Below are 16,438 nucleotides of genomic sequence, written 5' to 3'. Positions count from 1 at the left end.
ATCATTACCATTCGTTGTTTGTTCCTCACATTTTAGGATACATGTCTTCCATGAATGCATACAGTAGGTGACTGAAAAGGCTAGTATGGGATCCCCTCTCTGGCAGGTAGAGCAGGTGTTGTCTTGGCAGAAATGTGATTATGTACTATACAATCTGGTTGTGGGGAGCTCTCTTCAGTGCTCTTGGTTTACGTTTTCTGACAGTAAGATTTTTTTATGTTTCACAGTGCTGGGTTCTTTCTCAGATACTCTTCATCCATTTGATTATGGCAAGATTATCTCCAAGGAGATGATAAGAAGGATCTCCAAAGATGTTCCATTCCTCCCTCTGTCCTTCTCTAGTGTGTTTGACTTGGCTGAGATGGGAGAAAACCTTCTTTGGGATCCTGGATAGTATAACTAAACCAGAGCTTTTTGTGATCATTGCTTCAATGATTATGCCTACTGTACAGAGAACAGTCTTATTGATTCACCTGTCCTCCAGCTTGATGCATAAAATCAAACAGTGTTGTTACAAATCACGTCTTTTTAAGTATTTCTTGTATGTAGTCCGGAAAGAAAACTGTATGGTAGATTATCAGCTTGGTTTCAGTCCTTTGGTGGCCAAAAGCTGTGCACACGGGTTTCATTTGATTCTGGATTACTTCATCAATATCAACCTTCTGTGAAAGAGAAATCCCAAGTTATAGGAAGAGTTCTAAATTCTATAGATACTTACTGTAAATTTGGAGATTTATGATGGAGAAATTTGGTTCCTCTGAATATTGATCCTAAGATCTATTTTTTTCTTTTTCTCTGTAAATATGTTGATTGTTGTCTGGAAATCCATTTTTTTTTATCAAGGCACATACAGCAGCATTATCAGAATACTAGCTTTTGATGACTGAAGCTGGAGTGAATTTAGTTTTGAACTGGAGTTGTTGAAGAATATTTTCTCTATTTTTGGATGCTAATAATTCTCCATCCTTTTGGGAAGTCAGCTGCACTCCAGCAGGGAGCTTGTCTGTCATCAAGTAGTGCAGAATGCAAAAATAATGATTTGTGGTGATGACACACACTTGTTCGACTCCATCTGGGTTTAAAAGGGTTCTGCAATGGATTCATTAGTAAGGATTACTGCATGCATATACCATCAGGAAGCAGGCAAAGTATTCTGACAAGTTGTGGATAAGTTCAAGTAGGTAGAAGTGTCAGCATGCATAGGCTGCAAAGGAACAAATGTCCAGAACATTTTGTCTGTGGACCTGAAGAAGGATCCACAGCTGAAACGTTGTCTCTTTTCTTTTCAGCCTGGAATAAACCTTTACCTTTTCCTTTGCAAGTGTTGGATATCCATACTTCAGAAGGATCTACCAGAGTGCCTTGTAAATCAAGTCTGTGAATGCTACAGAGAGAGGTTGGTGTTCCTACAGTCATTTTTTTATGGAAATTAAAGGCTGTGTGCAGAAGGGAGATCTCTCTGAGTTTTACATTACTGGATTTCTATTCTTTCTTAAATATTGTCACAGTCACACACTTCACAGTTAGGATTACCCCTTCATTCCAGATCTGTGTGACAAGAGCATGGAGGTTTACTGTTGAGACAGTAATGTTCACTGTGCTTAAAATTCTCAACAAGAATTCCAACACATCTTGCTATTTTATTGCTGTTCCTTTCTCTGATTGCTTTCTTCACCTCCTAAAAAGTAGCTCCAATCTTGTCTCTAACTTGGTTTGGGTGGGATGGAATTTAATATACTGTATTGTACTGTGCTATTAAAGTTTTGTATTGTACTGTGCTGATTATTCATAATATACATACTGAACACACATACCTTGAATTCCCAGAGTCTTGTTATATTCAGTCATAAGTTACTGTATATTACACAATATGAGAAATAGATTTGCAGATTAAAATCAAGAAAGGTTCAGTCATACCAACAAGCAATCTAAAAGGAAGTGTTACACTTTTAGATATGAGCACAGTTATTAAATATTGTTTACCTATAATGTTTTCAAAGTCTGATATATTTGATTTATTTTCAGATTCTTTAATATTGATACAAAATAACTGGAGTAATTAAATGCAAGCACACCTCCTCAATTAGATGGCCCATTAATTATTGTAAATTAGCGTCTGAGGTTTGGAAACTATGGAAACATAGTTCTGGACCGGGCTGCAGCAATAAAGTAAAGGTCAGGTCGTAAAATCCAGCACTTCAAAATGGTCTAGTAAAATAAATGTCTGCTATCTAAAATAAATAGTAGCAATGACTCTTTCATTTGCCAGAAACAGAGCTGTTATCATCCAGCCTATGAGAGACAGCTTCTTAATAAACTTTCACTCAGGACAAGATAGTGAGGCACACAAAATATCATTGCACAAATATTTAGCAAATGAAGACAGCCAGAGTCATTGTGGCTCTTTTCCTCATTGCTGTTAGGCTTACAAACCCATGCTGCTAGGCAAGCCCCCACTGTAGTAAAAGCTGGCCAAAGCTTTTCATTTTCCAGCTGACTTCACAGACCTTAATTGAAAGTTGGAGGAATTCTGCTCATTCAGGAGGGAAGAGTCAATCATAATGCCACAGGCATGTAAATGAAGTTCTGTGGAGCACAAAGGAGCTGTTAATGATGTTGACCTGTGTGTGTCCTGATAGGAAGTGAGGTGGCTGATTAGCCAAGAATTAGTTGATGTTCCCTCATTCGTTTTGGGATTATTGCCCAAACACAAAATACCACAATTCAGTAATAACACAGAATTGATTGTTGAATACAGACGAACACAATCAAGTAAGAAGAATACCCTTGTTCCTAACAAGAACTGCATGTTTAGTTTTGATTCCTGAAACATTAGACAACTTTGTTTATTTTTTTCTAGTGAGAGCATGTGACGGCTTTTCCTTTTAACTGCATACAAACATCCCTCACTTGAAATTAGAAAGAACCTTGTGCTTGTGTTTCTTGTTCCTTGTCTGCCGGGGGTGTGAGGGCTATGTAAAAATGCATTGGACACTTGTCACATTGCAACTTCATTGAATTGTTCTGTTGCATTTTATTTTAGAGGAATGCTTCTACAGAAAGGAAATAAAATATGTATACAGGGGCTGAACAGAAATCACAGACATGGTCAAGCAATGAAACAAAAATGATTTTCAGAATATATTGCTAGATTATTGAAAGTCCTTTATCTTTAAACTTTCATAAACTTTAAAAGAAATTTAAAAATTCTCAGTAACCCATTCACATGTCACATCAATTTTTATGATGGCATAATTTTTCAAGCATGTGGATGTGTTCAAGTGCAGATGTTTTTTAGCTTCTAAGTATTATAATAAAAAGAATATTAACCATCAGCAACGTCAATAAAGGCCCCATTTTTCGCTTGGTAATAAGATTTTTCAAGCTTTAGAAACCAAGCATTACTGAAACACCAAAGAGCTAAATTCTGGGAATGAATTAGGGTTGCTTGAAATCTGGCCACGGATTATTTTGAAGAAAATTGAACTTCTATACCTGTGTATTATTTGGCAGAGGGGTAGTGGGTATACTGTATGCCTGGATGCAGCTAGAAAAGGTTGAATGGAAGCCTGGGAGCTAGCATATGAGAAAAGCCACATCATGACTTCATACATTTTTTTAAATGTCCTACAAATGCCAAAGTGCTATACATTTCTTGAATCAATGGATTTCAAGATGTTTACATTGTTCAACCCTACAATACACAAAGCATATTTTTGCACAGAATGCCAAGTCCTGGCTGGTTAAATTCACATACAGAAATACATAGTTTGTATTTGGACATATACTGTAAAATCTCCCATTGATTTTAGCTCAGATGTATGTTTAAGAATTATCTGGAGGAAAGATACATGTTTCTGCTAAAATAATTTAAATTTTTTTTTGTGAACACTACTTCACTTTTTCTTTACAAGCCTGTCTTTTTTAACTATTTCAGAACACAACCTGGTATCAGGGTCAGATTCTCAATACAAAGGCTCTGCAGTATGCTTCCCACACTCACAACTTCAACATTTTAAGTAATTAAAATGAATGAAATACAGTAAATAAATCCCAGCATGCTGTGTGAATTTTACTTTCAATAGTATTGCAGTTCTCCTTAAACTAGTAGCCAATAAATGGCCTAGATGAGCTTCCCATTTGCAGCCTTTTTAGAAATGGTTCTAATTATGCACTTGTGTTGTATATGTACTGTATCTGGGTTACAACACAAGAAACACATTATCTCTCTGTACAGGCCACATCCTCATCATAGTCCATTGTTTCCTGTAGGAGAAACTTCCCCACATTTCATCACAGAACATAAGCCAAAATTCTTTCTGACCCCACCCTTCCTATTGTCCATCATTTCTATTAGAAAAAATCACCTATATACAGTAGTTTCTCTGTAAGTAACTTTTTTTGGAACCTAACCACAGAAGATATTATTATACTCTTAATTTGTACTGTTTAAATCTAAATTTTTATTCGTGGTAGAGGTTAAAGCAGAATATATTTATTGCAGACACTATCTTTAGAGTAAATGCCTGTAATAAACACATTCTACTTACTCCTCCACCCTGGAAAGGCATTGTTTAAGAATAGTATGATTTAAGTCTTACAGCACGGCCGATTTCAATTCCAAGCTTTGCTCAGAGTTGAGGATTTGTGTGAGTCCAGTGATACCCTGAAGTTCAGGTATGTTAAGATAGGATGGAGACATCATTCTGAAGTACAGTACACTTGGTTCTGCAGATTACCAAAAACAACTGTATTGCTATAATATACTCCATCAATTTTAGAAGGCAAAGTAATTAAAAATGACCTTTACATTTTCTCACTTTACAAAGACTATATTAGTAGAATACCAAAAACAATCAATATGGCAATTCTCATTAAGCATGTGATACATTTGGGAAAAATAGATGCACTAACTAATATTCATCTTTTAGATAATCTTATTTAAAATCCTTTACACCCTGAAGTATTTCAGACTCAAAACATAAGTTTGAGAAAATCACAACCCTTTTTCATTAGCTTTGCAAAAAAAAAAAGTATTTGCCTAGCATGGAAGCAAAACAGTGAAATTATGTTGATTTAAGTGGGCTTTAAAGAACACCATTCTCACTTTTTGAATAAATTGTCAAGTGTTCAGTTCTGACATGCCTGGGAATGTTCTAAATGATCATGACTTGATTTTAAACACTAGGCAATACTGAGTACCACAAACAAAGTCTGCAGGAAACAATCTTAACTGTGTACTACAGATGAACTTCAAGGAGTATATTTATCTTGTGAATTACATTTTTGCATATAAAATCAACTAAAAATAAAAAAACACATTTGGATGCAAGTACTTTTTAATAAGTGGTACATAACCACTGTTTATCCATATTTTATTTGATAAAAAAACAACTTTTTTAGTAATGATACATTTAAAGGATTGCATTTCAAAGATTATAATGAAAAAACACCTCTTGAAAGTCATGGTATTATTTTATTAATAGTCTCAATAGATGCTGTGTGAGCTGCACTCTTATTAAAATTTATTTCATAACATAAGCTCATAAATTCTCAATGAAAAGGACAACGAGTGTAAGAGTCACATTGGACTGATTTGCTATCCGAATTCCAAGTCATAATGGACAGAGAACCTTGAGTACTCCTTTTTCCAATGAAGGGCTGGCACTGAACAGATGCATTCTGTGCAACAGGAAGCTCACCTCCTGCTGCAGTGCGACACCTTCATGTGAATCCCCTGCTGGTGTCTCCTGCCTGCCAGAGACTTTAAAGGCCAACAGTAATCTTGAGAAGAGAAGACTCGCGAGACTACCAGGGGAATCATGTATTTAAAATCCTCAATGGTATTGAAAAAGTCAACCAGGTGGACTTCTTTAGAATCACCACTGTCACAGTGCACCCAAGTGCAAAGTGAGGGAAAGTGCATTTAAACACAGAACAGAAAGCACCTTTTTTACACAAATGGTTGTTAGAGTCTCAAAATAAGCTATGTAGTCATGATTTCAAAGCTGTTATTGTAGTTTCATTCAATAAATGACTATATGACATCCTCAGATCGATTTGCTATGACAACATTAGACTGATTATGGATCAGGATTTATTCTGTGAGTGAGTCAGAGAGGGTCAGTGATAGGAGGCATTGCATGTGAGGTATGTGGAGAATGTTTTGGTATCCCAATTAAACATCCAGATATCTGCTGGGTAAGGCGACACACAAGTCCCATAAAATATAGAATGCAGCCAGACATTTGTGACAGGATCTTCACACCAGCTGTGGTAGAACAGCATCACACAGGACTTCAGCTTCTCTGACACAACCAACACAAACATTACTATAATTCCATCACTGCTAGTGTGTCACCTTAGTTCCTCACGTCTATCTTATTTCAAACCAAACTCAACTGCATTAACTCCATGTCCCCCATTTTGCAATATTTACTAAAATTGGATTGAAGGACCTCAAGAATGGAGATATACTTCAATGCCCTCTAGACTTACACAATGGGCTGTTCCCACCCATTAGGTGTAGAAATCAGCACAGATATTCTAGTATGGGACACGGAGGTGAACTCCTTTCATGCTGTGTCTGAAGACTTTGGAGATCATGGTAACTTCCCAAAACTTTCAGGCCCATGCTATGGTCAGCATGCACACATTTATGAATGCTGTGGTGTAATGCCGCGAGTGTCTAGTGTGGGGGCGGAGCCCCTGATTAAGGAAGAAGCGTTTCCGTGGAAACCACACCTGATATGAATAAGTGATTGAATGGCAGGTGTAGAAGTGGTTTAAGAGGGGGAAAGATCCAACAGGACTTAAGTCTTGCTGTTGCTACAGTGGTGTGAGAGAGCCGGGCTGAAGCATGACAGTAGCGGCTGTAAGACGCTACTAGTTGGGACGATGTCAGAAGAGCGTGCCGCGGTGTATGAGTGAACAAAGAGTGACTTGCCGCTGTCAACCCCGTGAGGGGTGGAGAAGAACGACAATCCCAGAGGGGATTGTGAGAGGAATAGCCTGCGAGGAAAAGAGTGAAAACGCCATTCTGTGAGGAGAGTGACCGAAGAAACGGAGCGTTATGAGATCATTAAAAGATATATATGGACAGCATCCTGCTAGGGTGTGAGAGTAGGGCTGTTGTGTCCACTGTATGAGTGAGTTAGTGTGTGTGGACCAGAGTGGGTTATGTGGTAGAGGGACCCTCCCCCTGGCAATACATTGGTATCTGGGAAGCGAGCCGGGTCTATCTAGCTGCAATCTCTGGGAGATAGTGCAGTGGTGGCTGGGCACAGTGAGGTGCGCTGGCAGCTCCATGGTGTAACGGAGTGGTGGCTGGGCACGATGTGAGGTTCACAACCTAAAGGAGTGAGAGTAAGATGCCACAGAAGTTGTGAGTGTCTGTTAGAGAGAGACAGTGTGTTGGGTCTCAGCATGGTGTGTAGTGTGAAAGAGACTTGGTGATGTAGGTAGTGTGTAAAAGGAACCCAAAAGAGCTTATAAAGGGGCTTGACAGGGGAGAATGAGAGCCTGACCATGCCCAATGTTGAACTTGAACTTTATTGCCATATGTAACCGGTACTGGTACAATGGAATTCTTACTTACAGAAAGTCTCTCGATTATAAAACAAGTGTAAGAAACAAAACAAAGTGCAAACAGTGCATCAAGACAATGTACAAACAAACAATAGACAATGTGCAAGTAAACATGTAGACAGTTTGAATGTAAACAATGCAGATGTGTAAACAATGACTGGAGATGTGCAATAGATAAGAAATCATAAAGAGGTAGATGGTGATGGTGTAGGTGTGGTCCGAGGGGGATGGCTAAATGTGTTCGCCAGTCTCACTGCTTGTGGATAGAAGCTATTGAAGGATCTAGTGGTAAGTGTCCGTATGCTCTTATATCTCTTGCCTGAGGGCAGTGGGTTGAAGAGCTCATGCTCAGGGTGGTGACTGTCCTCTGTGATGGCCAGAATTCTACCACGGCAGCGGTCCTCATAGAGCTGTTTAATCTCGGTGAGACCGCAGCCGATGATCTTCTGGGCCTTATTGACCATTCTCTGCAGTGCCTTTCTTTCTTGAGAACCACAAGGTGATCCCGTTGGTGAGGACGCTCTTGATGGTGCAGCGGTAGAAGTTCACCAACACATGTATTGGCATCCCCCATCGCTTAAGGCACCTCAAGAAATAAAGGCGCTGCTGAGCCTTCTTCATGATAGAGTCAGTGTTCACAGTCCAGGTTAGATCTTTAGAGATGTGAATTCCCAAAAACCTAAAGCTGGTGACTGCTTCCACTTCCGTTCCATCAATACTGAGTGGGCCGTGAGTGTATGGCCTGTGTCTCCGAAAGTCCACTATTAGCTCTTTGCAGAGCCAGGGAGACAGCATCATCCACTGATCTGTTGTTCTGGTAGGCGAACTGCAAGAGGTCCAGGGACTCTGTGATGGAGGAGTTGATGTGTGACAACACCAGCTTCTCCAGGCATTTCATCACCACAGATGTTAATGCTACTGGGCGGTAATCATTCAGGCATGTCACTTTTGTCTTTTTGGGGGTTGGAACAATAGTGTTTTTTTTAAAGCAGGTCGGGACCATGGACTGTGACAGGGAGGAGTTAAAGATGTCCGTAAACACTGTGGTCAGCTGGGCTGCACATGTCCTCAGGACGCGAGGTGGTATCCCATCAACTACCCCCATGGCACCACAATGCCCAGAGGATCCATTGTCCTGAGTAAACAGTTAATAATGCCAAAATAAATGCAAAGGTGTAATTCGAAATGAAGAGCCACAGAGGCAAAGTTAAGGGATTGTAAACTGGAAGTTCATCGGGAGCTTCTCAGATGACCTCCCTCCTTTTTCTCTTGCAGAGAGAAACAAGTAGAGAAAAAGGGGATTAAACCATGTCAGGTAGGGCAGGATCACATTGGACTGATTGGGTACACAAATTCACCACAGGTCAGAGATGTTACTTCTGTGTTGGTGGTGACTGCATTCTGTCCTTGAAAAAGAAAATTGTGTTTTGTCCTGGTGAAGAAAAAAAGTCTCCGTTTGCAACAATATAAATAATTAAGCATGGAAGCTGCAAGCAGCAGGGTCTTCCTGGGTCATTTGATTCTGATAATAGCAGTCAGTCATTAATCACAACCACAAGGTCTACTGTATGTCATTTGAAATGTATGTAATGAGGTCTGGGATTTGGTCACAGGTATTGATCTGACACTTTGTTCCTTGACTTTGACATTCCAGAAACTATTTAACTTACACTAGGTGGCCTTTCCACATTTTTAAATTTTCCATATTTTTGCCCCTTTCTTTGTAGAATCAACAACAAGCATTTTCTTTTTTGCTCACAAGACATTTCTCTTTTCTCGAAACAAGTTGTCACTCTTTAATAATTCATAACATATACTCATGCATTAGCAGAAAGCTGATTATTCCTGGCAAGGATCCCAGTAATTCACCTCCTATCCCAGAATCACAGGGAAAGATGCAGGAGTATACTCTGGACAGTACAGTCATCAATCACAGTATATACACAAGTCATAGAGACACCAATTGATCTAAGTCAGTCTGTGTAAAGTGTGAATAAACAAGACTTCCCAGGGAAAACCCACAAAAATACTTTGAAAACATGCGCACTCCACACAGAATGGACCCCAATCTGGAAATTTCCATAAAAAAATGTCCAAATAATAACAAATGGGGAGGCACTAAGTGGTTAGCACTGTTGGCACACAGCGCTTTGGCCCTGGGTTCAAGTCTGGACTTGGAGTGCTTTCTGTGTGGAGTTCTTGTCATGTTCATGGAAGTCTTGTACAGCTGTAGTTTCCTCCCAAACTCCAAGGACATACTGGCTTCTGTGGCCCTGGAGTGAGAGTGTCTGTGTCTGCCCTGTGATATACTGGCATCCCATCCAGGGTGTACCGTCTTGTTCCCATTGCTTGCCAGGATATGCTTCAGCTCCCCTGTGACACTGAACTGGAAGACGTGGTTAGAACATACAGTAGATGGATGGAATAATAACAAGCTACCACAATGCTCCGTGAGTGCTTGAAAAACAAATACAAATAAGTCTAATTATATTTTCTTTACTCCACAAGAAAATGAGAAGCAAATTAAAAAAATGCTAACTAATATTATAGCTAAATATTGAAATATTGATGTTTCAGTAGAGCTTTCAAAAGTGTTTAGCAAATTACAGTAAGTAGAATTCTTGGCTTGCTTGTTAATATTATTTTTCCTGCGATATTCCATTTTCTCTAGAGTTCTCATTATCTAAGATTCACATTCTTATGTGTGAAAGTCAATATTCCCTCACCAAACACTGATAATTAATAATTTCTGAAGTTGTATTCAGTTATAGCTCAAATATTACTCCTACAATATTTTCAAACCTTAAAGGCAGTGTCCTCTGTGTCAAGATGTCCTCAGAAATCATCTGTTTACATTTGAACACATAAATATGCACAGTGAAAATTAAACAGATTAACAATTTCAGCTTTTCAAAAACATCTTGAAAGCAAAAAGTAACACAAAGTATGTGAAATAATACAAAATAAGTTTCAATTTTTAAAGACATTTTCACCTTTCTTCTATCTGCTTTGTTTAAAAATGTTCAGAATGCATTCATTTATGTGCTAGCTGACCAGAACTAGGATCTAGGCACTATTAGTTTCTTCCTGTGGACTAAAGCCAAGTATTGTAAAATTCATTTAGTGCATAAATAGTCTTTGAAGCAGGGGTGTATTCTAGTTTTATTGTGTACACTTTTTTTGATTGCTTTTTCTGTTACATTAACTTATTAACCATTTTTGACAAAAGGGAAAAGCAATTTTGCTGATTTTAGTTAATGTAAATGACAATGAGATGTTGTTGTCTTACCTAATTGAGGTAAGATGAGACTGAAAAAAAATCAAGCTGCGCAAAACATTCATCTTTGAACATCTGAGAAATAAATGTTGAGGACTGTAAAGCCCTCATGCATTGAATTTACTAAAGTCTAAAGTCCGGCAAATTTGTGAAAATGTGTGGTGGAATGTATCAAAGATATACAGTAAAGATATTAAGGACTTATTACTGTAATTATTTTTACCTTTAATTTTGCAAAATACAAACACTTTTTTTACTTAAATACTTTTGATAGTAATTCAAATTAATTAATGAAAGCACATTTAATTTATTCACATTGCTGCCCTGAAAACTAGTCAGCATTTATAAACCATATGATATGACACTCCTCATAGCACACAAAAATGAAATTTTCTGAAAGCAATTGGCATATTCCACATTGGCAATTACTGTAATAATTTAACTGACACTGCATCTAAAAATATAAGATGGTGCTGAGCTGAAGCATTGAAAATATTGAACACGTTTAGAAAGAGCATGATGTCACCACATTTTTAAATATGCAAATTATGCTGTAACTTTTCTGACATTAAAAGTTAGTGATGTGCCATAGAAAATGTTAGCACTAGCATCCCCTTTTTAGCATTTTTTCTTACCTGCTGAATATACAATAGAATGACAACAAGTATAACGTAAAACATACATAATAAGAAATTTGCATGTGATAGTTTGCATGTGCAAGGAAAAACATTTAGAAACCTGCTGTTACACTAACATAAATGTAAATCTAACTCACTCGATTTTGAATTATCAATCAATAACTCAGAACTTTGTGACAGGCAGTCAGCTTGACGTACTGCCTAAGAGGAGCCAACTGTTGATTGTAATACCACCTGACTGATGAGCTCTTTCCTTAACTTGCATTTCTCAGCAGAGGTGTGAGGTAGGTGGTAAACGGCAGTGAAGCTCACAGTGCAGCAGGGCTCTGCAGGAGAACCACCACACTGTGAGACAAGCCACAGATACAGTGTAAGAGTGACTGATTTGAGAAAAAGGCACACAATTAAGAGTGCCGTTGTGCCATTTTTGTTTAATTTATGTTGTACTGTCATTTTGCCATCAACCTATAACTGGGGACTTTGACTAATATCTAAATGGATGGGATTGAAGCTTTACTAGGAGCTGCTGGAGTCATCATCCCTGGCAGCACTGAACAGACTTTCCTCCACCATGATCTAGTCCTGGAAGTGAGTGTCTTTACTCAATAAGCAACTCAGTATCAAGTCCTGAATATGGGATTACAATAGTGCACAATAAGGCAAGGGACAATCAAGACTTGCTTTGACCTAAATTCAACATTGCACACTGGCCCTCTTTATGGAATCACAACCCAATCAAGATTAATGTGTCCATGTTAGCCAGAGATTAGACTGCTTCATAGACTCAATAGAAAAACGTGTTCTAAAACAGTCACTAATGTTGTTCTCAAACTAGAAGACACATCAAGAATAGACCACTCATAATACAGTACATACTATAGATGTTTCTGGCATGAATAAAAAAAAACTTCATCCTAATGTCTGTCTCAAATTTACTGTGTTGTAGTCTGGTTTGTCTCTGATTATTAGTTTAGATTATTAGTTTGTAATCTGCAGTATGTAGTTATGCCTCACAATAGATAAATATATGTGATAGCTTTTATCTAGCCACTTCATATGACTATATTTAAATATGTTTTACCACATAAGCAGCAGTGAATACTCTTTAAAAGCCATCTTTAAATATGATAATTAACTTTTGTGATTGTTTTATTTTTGCCTCAAAGTAATGGTATTCTAGCATTTTCTATCTTATTATATACTGAACCTGAAAATGTGAAAAGAAACATTACATTACAACTGAAACAAATAAAATACTATTAAGAAAATGACCAAATCTTATATAGGAGGTACTCTTACATTTTATTGAACAGAAAAATGTAAGAAAAATGCTGATTAACATTTCTTTCCACAGGGCTGATCAAGAGTGTATCTGCTGAAATGTCGCAGCCTGGTAGTGATCGTGGCCAATGCTGGAAACAACACAAACTATACTTCTGCTCAGCAAAGAATTGCAGATCCTAAATTAAAGGGGCCTGTCACATAATTCTGGATAAGCATCGGTCTGTTCACTAGTCAGTAAATCCTAAATGGCATATATCTCATTTCACATAAATGGTTAATCCCAAAAGAAAGCTTTTGTAATATGGTAGATTAAGCACACAGAAAGGGAAGCAAATGAGGTCAAAGAACTCATAGTTTTGTGAAGTCAGGTTGCCATTAATTGCTTCAGAGATGCATTGTAAACTCCATTTATTCAATACATAAAGTCTATATACATTAGTTTTCTGAAATATATTTGCATATATAAGAGCAATAACCTTCTAGGGACGATTCTGACTTAAAGACATTCAGTCAAAATTCTCGTGGATGGTTGCTTAACACCATGGCTTCTCGGCCATATCTGGTGCATACACCAAATGTCTGAGCCTGTGGTTCATTACATTCCAAGCAGGATTATCATTGCAGCACATCAGTAGGTAAAACTTCTACCCTACTCTAACTTTTTTACATGCTCAGTGTATAGTAATTCTTCAGTAACGCACAGACATGGGCTCCCATTCAGTGGCAAAAAGTAAGTAGTTTACTCTTTGAAATCCATTAGTAGATAATGGCAGAACCCATTTTGTAATGTTTAAATATCTTTCTTGGAGTTGCTTTCTAAAATAAAGACCGTTCCTTAATACTGTGAGGGCGTAGATTTTGATTTTTGGCCTGTTACTGTGCTGTTTAATATTGATTGGGTGCCGGGGGGTCAAGGTGTTCCTTAATTGTTGGATCTCCTCCTTCAGTTTGGAGACTGTTATTGTGTCACGTAATTTGAGTGGGTAATTTATACATTAATATTGAGGAATTGTGGTTACTGTATAATTTAGCTTGAGTGGGGGTTACTGTAATAACTATTCAAAAAAGAAATCTAGTGTGTTGTCCCATTTTGTCCTGCATACTGTATGTGAACCTATGAAAATAAGTCTGTCACACCAATAAAGCTGAATTGATTTTGAATTTGAAAAAAGAGTGGTCTTAGAGTCTTAATATATGAGGCAATCACAGTTGCTTTCAGGGAATTCTCAGGGATTATTTTTCCTGGACAAATTAGGAAGAACGTACCTGATATTTTTCAAATGTGCCTTACTCTAACAAGGAGTAATGATTTTTCCAAAATGGCAGTTCTGACAGTTGACCAATCACATCATAAATCCTGCTTTGTAAGTTCTACTGTTTCAGCCATGAAAGCTTCTGACAGCTGTTTGGTAACTCTTTACTTGAAGTGAGCCTACGTGTTAAGCAGAATGCTGCTGTAAACACTTGTCAGCACCTTGGCAGGATTTTTTTAAAATGCAGAAATGTAAAACAATATTATAAAGCAATATATGAAAGTAAGATAATGTAAATGAACAGTAGTGTATTGACAAACAATTGTATTATGTGTCAACTTAATGAGTCATAAGACTTATAATGTAAAATTCTTAAGAAATTATTTTTATTTGAAAAAAAACGTTTCAGAAATGGGTAATTTAAAGTTTAAAATTTTAAATTTAATGAGCCACACTGTAACAGGCCAAAAATAAAAACCTACATCCTCCCGTTTTTAAGGAACATTCTTTATTTTGGACAGAAACTCCTAGAGTTATTAAAGGGCAAAATGGGTTATTCCATTATCTACTTAACTTAATCTACTACAAACAATCCACTATTAATTAATTCTATTAATGTCTCACTAATACCACATGGTTATGTTAACCTCTCCAGGAGCATACACTGTGATCAGAAGTGAAAGTTTATTGATGATTAAGAAATGATCATAAAAAAGAAAATAATAGTAAGGATCCATTAGATTGCCACAATCATATGCTTTAAAAACTGAAAAACAATGCTAATAATAATAATCATCATCAAGTAGTTTGTACCTGCCCATGTTCTAGTTTCCTCACACTTCCAAAAACAAGCAGTCTAGGCTCATTAGTGCTTCTAGATTTGTCTGTGATTTTCTACTTGTTTGTGCCCAGTGATGGCCTGGCAACCAATCCAGACTAAGATGGGTTCCCACTTCACACCCTGTGCTTTCAGGATAATAAAAAGAATAACAACAACAACAATTATATTATTATTATTAATGTAGAAATAAAATACATAAATAAGGGGCAAATTAAGAGATAAATCCCTAAAGTAAGAAGAGTATTCTCGACAAAATCAATCTGAATTTTTGCAATTCTGTATCTTCAGAGAAAAAAAAAGACTACATCAGTACAATTTAGGCAGAAAACCTGCATTTTAAGAAAAGGAATATAATAGAAATGGAAAACTACTAAACAGAGTGTAGTTTTTTCTTTGAGTATTCCTTAAAAATAGGTTGTCTTGTCTTATAACATCATTTCATATTTAAAGCTTCATGAAAACATGGCAACAGCTTTTAAATAAAATGTCCATCTGAAAAGTAACCTTGGGAAGTTCTTGACACACCTACATCTCTCTGATTCTGTTGAGCAGCGTTAATCATGTTTTTCAAAGCTGCTGATAGGTGTTATTAGAAAAACCCTCAGGCATCCTATTTTAAAGCCAATGCAAGTCCCTGTTTCACAGGATGAAATTGTTAAACTATCAGTCACATTGAGCAATTATCCACGACACAGTGGTTAATAACCCTCTAATAAAATATTTAATATTTCTATAACATTGTGGTTTACACAATGCAGAAGAAAAGCCTTATGAAGTTTCTCAATGGATCATTTACAACACAGCATGAAATGATTCTGTAAGTGTAGAAAAAGAAATGGCCCTAAATAAGAACTTATAGTATATCAAGATAGAAGTGCTCCCGGTAGGTAGCTGCGTCAGCATGCGTAGGCTGCAAAAGAACAAGTAATAGGTTTATTCCATGCTGAAAAGAGAAGAAAGAAAACACAATGTTTTGGCTGTGGAGCCTTTTCCAGGTGTCACCGAAGAAGGTGACTTACAATATTTGGTCAGATTCAGATATACGCATATATACAGTACACACATGATGTAGATGATGGAACACAGGTCAGAGAACAGGTGGTAGTACAGGCATCTAATCCTAGCTAGATTGAGACTGACACTAAGTAGTAGGCAGTGAAAGACGCTGTGGCAACCCCGAAAAGAAGCTTTAAGTAAGAAGGAATAAGTAGAGAATTGAGTAAAGAGTTGAGGGCCAACAATCTACCGGTTAGACACCAACTGAGGGGAGGGGTGGTTAAAAGAGAAAATGCCACTGTAGCATCCACGGTTGCGACCGAATAACAAATACAGGCTGGGTCCGGTTAGACACCAACTGAGGGGAGGGGTGGTTAAAAGAGAAAATGCCACTGTAGCATCCACGGTTGCGACCGAATAACAAATACAGGCTGGGTCCGAGAACGTGGTGCGTCTGACACTTGACTAAAATGGAGAGAAAAAATAGGGAAGAGCAGAGCAAGTGAGATTAGAAAAAGGGGGACAGGGGAAAGGCAGGACAACAATGTAGAACACAATGTAC

At 37.5% G+C, this 16,438-nt stretch overlaps 1 long non-coding RNA gene across 1 annotated transcript in view; it reads left to right on the top strand.

Annotated features, from left to right (window-relative positions):
• Window positions 1-16,438, top strand: part of LOC107076882 (uncharacterized) — a 121,974-nt gene that overhangs the window by 13,529 nt on the left and 92,007 nt on the right. The window contains exon 2 of the long non-coding RNA XR_001478011.1: window positions 1,290-1,396. This is a non-coding gene — a long non-coding RNA (uncharacterized lncRNA). The remainder of the gene's footprint in view (window positions 1-1,289; window positions 1,397-16,438) is intronic.

Source organism: Lepisosteus oculatus, chromosome 5 (assembly GCF_040954835.1).
Source record: "Lepisosteus oculatus isolate fLepOcu1 chromosome 5, fLepOcu1.hap2, whole genome shotgun sequence".
Classification (NCBI taxonomy): Eukaryota; Metazoa; Chordata; class Actinopteri; order Semionotiformes; family Lepisosteidae; genus Lepisosteus; species Lepisosteus oculatus.
Note: the sequence above shows the minus strand (reverse complement) of the source record. Positions and strands in the feature narration are given on the sequence as shown.